The following is a 4,700-nucleotide window of genomic DNA, read 5'->3' as shown; positions in this document are numbered from 1 at the left end:
GCAGCCCAGCCTTAATGGCAATTCCAATCTGAAGATGGAACCTCTGGAAACCCTGCCACGTGGGTTTCACCAAAACTGATCGGGAGCTCTTCATCCATCAGTGGTATTTATTGAGGGCTTACTGGGCACGGAGCACTGTACTAAATGCTCGGGAGAGTACAGTGCAACAGAGCTGGTACACGCTTTCCCTGCCCACATACAGTCTCTTCTTTTTGGACGTTTCTTTGCCTGCCTGAGGGTGGGCTGGACATGACACCAAATGGAACCCCCCCTTGGCCATCTCCCTCTCCCAGGGCCAGAGCCAAGCCTCCGATGGCCTGCTTTCCCAGGTTCCGAACAGCTGTAGTGTCAGGAAGTTCTGGCCTTGGGCAAAGAGCCATCACAGGAGCAAACAGACCTCTGGCAGGGACTCTCCTGGGCCTGGAGCCCATGCCACAGGACACAAAGACTCTGACATCCTAAATATACCCTCTAGCCGCCAGAATACCCCACTAGGTAGATCTCAATCAGCAAGTGGAAACTCAGCAGCTGTTGGAAGGTCAGTCTTCAAGTATGGTGGACCAGGAGCCTCTAGGAATCCTGGAGCAGTGGGAAGGAGATTATAAGCACGAGTCTAGGAATTTGTCAGGACGAAGCATTTCACTGAAACAGGGAGAACCCAGGAGGATGCAGCATGGAGAGAGAAATGGAACAGGTCTGGAGCTTGGGGTCAAACTCCATCGCAAACTAAATTTCTCCGCTGAAGAGTGTTGAAACCCTGATGGCAGAGAGAAGGTGGTGCTACAGAATGTACGGTGGCAATTCCCAGGGTGATTTGACATGTTCCCTTCCTGGCTGCTGTATTAAATTCTCATACCTAAGATTTGTTCCTGTGAGGAAGGGAAAATCAGGTACACTTGCCAATGCTTTCAGGGGAGGAAATCAATCAATTGTATTTATTTGAGCTCGTACTCTGTGCAGAGCACTGTACTAAGCACTTTGGAGAGTACAATATAACAGAGTAGTGGGTTGAATGAGAGAGATGAGCTGAGGGCAATGTCAAGGCTTGTGAGACAGGAAGGATGGTGGTGCTCTCTTCAGTGATGGAAGAGTCACGGGGAGGATAGGGTTTGGGTGGGAAGGAGTTCTGTTTTGGGTATGATAAGTTTGAGGAAACTGAGACCCAGAAAGATTGGGTGGCTTGCCTGAGATCACAGAGCAGGCCGAGCTGGAACTAAACCCAGGTCCTCCTCCCTATCCTCTGCTCTCTGCACATATAAGCCAGGCTCCCTGGAGGAAGTGGGTAGCTGTGATAGAAATACCTGGAGCCTCCAGAGAATCCTGACCAAAGGCTAGTGGGAAAAAAGAGGTGAAGATATTGAATTTTTTATGTTGGATTAAAGGGGGTCAGCCAAGTGGCAGGTGAGATTGTGAGACATAAGCCTTGGTTGTCACCTGGGAGTTCCCTGCTCCTCAGCCTAGGTTTGCAGAGAATAATAACTGTGGTATTTGTGAAGTCCTTACTATGTGCAAAGCACGGGGGTAGACGCAAGATAATCAGATCAGATGCAGTCCCAGTCCCACATGGGGTTCACGGTCTAAGGGGAAGGGAGCACAGGGATTGACTCACCATTTTCCCAGTGAGGCCCAGAGAAGTGAAGTGACTTACCCGAGTCACACGGCAGACAAGTAGCAGGGCCACAATTAGAACCCAGGTCCTCTGACCCCCCCCCAGGCCTGTGCTCTTTCCACTAGGCCATACTGCTTCTCAAGCTTAGATACAACTACAGCCCCTGAGAAAGAACCTCAAAGAGTCTGCTAAAAGCCAGCTGGCTCTGCAGCTTTTAATTAAAATCCATTAACAGCCATGCACTGGCTTGGAAGGGTTTTGTGGCTCGCCTCACCCAGGAAGGAGAATCACTGAACTGGGCATCTAGTTCAGACTCCTCTGACCTGTAGTGTCTCCGTCCCAGGCCCCATCCACCCATCGATTCCTGGTCTTTTCAGCTCCCCTGCCCCTCAGCGGCCAGACGGCCTGCCCACCCGCTGGCCTCCTGGCTCCCTGTCTGGTCACAGCAGCTTCCCCCACGAAGGGTTCAACTGGCCTCTTGGGAGTATGCCACCCTTCAGGTCCCAGATGGGCAAGTGGCCAGCTGCCACTCTGCCACCCATTATAGAGGAGAAAACTGGAACCTGGGGACAGTAAAAAGAAGCATGGTGCAGTGGATAGAGCACAGGCGTGGCAGTCAGAAGGTCATGGATTCTAATCCTGACTCCACCACTTGTCTGCTGTGTGACCTTGGGCAAATCACTTCACTTCTCTGTATCTTGGTTACCTCATCTGGAAAATGGGGATTGAGACTGTGAGCTCCAGGTGGGACAAGGGACTGTGTCCAACCCGATTTGCTTGTATCTTCCCCAGCACTTAGTACAGTGCCTGGCACATAGTAAGTGCTTAACAAATACCACAATTATTATTAGTAGTAGTAAGAGATATGCCCAGTAACAGACTCCAGACCACCAGCTCCTTGAGGACAGCAGGGGTCATATCTGCAAATTCTGTTGTACTGTACTCTCCCAAGCACTTAGTACCTTGGTCTGTGCAAAGGATACACTCAATCACTATCGTTGATTGACTGACTCACTGAGTGACTTAACTGCAGAACCTGGAGGAACTCTACCTACCTGAATTGGGGAGTAGATTAGGGAGCAGCCGCTGTGTCGTTGAATCAATCTTCCCCTCTTGCCTCTATCATCCCACACCATTGACCCACCTGCAGGACCTAAATAGGGCATTTCAACTCCCAGGTGTGTTTACTTCATCTCTCTTTCCCATCCTCCTTGGGAGCTGTGAAGGATTGTGGCTTCCTGCCACACCCAAGGGGCTGCAGAAAGGCCTTAAAACAATGGAGCTTCTAGCTGCTTCTCTGGGGGTTGGCCTTTTCTATCAGAAAACTTGCTCTGGGCATCAAACCATGTTTTTCTTGGCTCTATTACCTCCCCCTATTCCTAGGTCTTCCTCCTCTCTTGAACTCCTCCTTCAATGCCTTTCCATCTCCCCCTTTTCCTTGGATATTTTCAACATATCCCTGGCTAATTTAGTCATCTCTGCCATCTTTCAAGAGGAGATCTTCTGTCTGCTTTCAAAATCTACCCCTTCTACCCATGCCTCTGACCCTAACCCTGCTCACCTTCTAAAACCATTTGTGCCTCCTCTTCTTCCCTCCATAGTTACCATCTTTAACTGCTCACTCTGAGGACTCCTTTCCCTCAGCCTCCAAATACATCCAAATACATCCATGTCTCACCGATCCTAAAACAAACCTTCTCTGGACACCCCCATACCATTCAGTATCTCCCCCTCTCCTTCCTCCCAATCCGGTCCAAACTCCTCAAGTGGGTTTTAATTCCTCCATTTTTCTGCAATCTGGTTCCACCCCTTTCACTGAGACTCTCTCTCCAAAGTTAACAATCACCTCCTTCTTGATTAAATTGGGTGGCTATACTCTATTATAATCTTCTTCTATCTCTCAGCTACCTTCAATACTATGGATCCCTTCTCCTTCTCCTGGAAACACTGTCTAACCTTGAGTTTTTTTGACACAGTCCTCTTGTGGGGAGCAGTATGGTATAGTGGATAGCCATGGGTTCTAATCCCAGCTCTGCTATGTGTCTGCTGTTTGGCCTTGGGCAAGCCACTTCACTTCTCTGTGCCTCAGTTACTTCAACTGTAAAATAGGGATTGCAACTGTGAGCCCCACATGGGACAGGGACTGTGTCCAACCCAATTTGCTTGTATCCATCCCAGCACTTAGTACAATGTCTGGCACATAGTAAGTGCTTAACAAAAAACATGATTATTATTAGTTTCCTCTTTTTCTTCTGGACTGTCCTTCTCTGTCTTTTTCACCGGTTCTTCCTCTTCCTCCCACTCTCTATCTGTGAGTACCCCTCAATATTCTATTCTGGGTCCCCTTCTTTTTTCAATCTATACTCACTCCCTTGGGAAGCCTATCTGCTCTCACAGCTTCCCCTACCACTTCTCTGAGGATGACACCCAAATCTGCAATCTTGCATTTCCTTCTGCTTCCAAGACATCACCATATGGATGTCCCTCCAGCACCTCAAGCTCAAGATGTCCCAAACTGAACTCATATTCCCTCCTAAATCCTCTCCTCCACCTAATTTTCCCTTCAGTTGACAACACCACCATCCTCCAGGGTTTCAAGCCCATAACCTTGGCATTGTCCTTGACTCATCTCTCTCTTTCAATGCACATATTCAGTCTGTCCCCAAATCCTGTTGGTTCTTCCTCCACCACATTTCCAGAATCCTCCCTTTCTGCTCCATCCAAAGGGCCACCACACTGGTCCAGGCATTTGCCATATCCCACAGTGACTCCTGCATCAGTCTCCTCACTGGTCTCCTTGTCTTCAGTTTCTCCCCTTTCCAGAGTGGCTGGGGCAGGGAAGCCAGTGTTTGAGATTCACCCAAGTGACCCTTACCCAGCTGCCTAGGGGTGACTGATAACCCTGCCTAGCTAGGCTGAGCTGCCGCCCCTTTGCTGAGCCAGGGGGAAAGTGAAAGAGCTGCCTAGTTGGTAGCTATCTTGTGCTTTGGGCCATACTCCTCACCCCTCTCCAGGCCATTCTTTACTCTGTTGCCCAGATCATTTTTCTAATGTGCCTATTTCCCCTCTCCTCAATAACCTCCAAAGGTTG

This window comes from Ornithorhynchus anatinus, chromosome X1 (assembly GCF_004115215.2).
Source record: "Ornithorhynchus anatinus isolate Pmale09 chromosome X1, mOrnAna1.pri.v4, whole genome shotgun sequence".
Lineage (NCBI taxonomy): Eukaryota > Metazoa > Chordata > Mammalia > Monotremata > Ornithorhynchidae > Ornithorhynchus > Ornithorhynchus anatinus.
The sequence above is the reverse complement of the archived record's forward strand: the minus strand, read 5'-3'. Positions refer to the sequence as shown.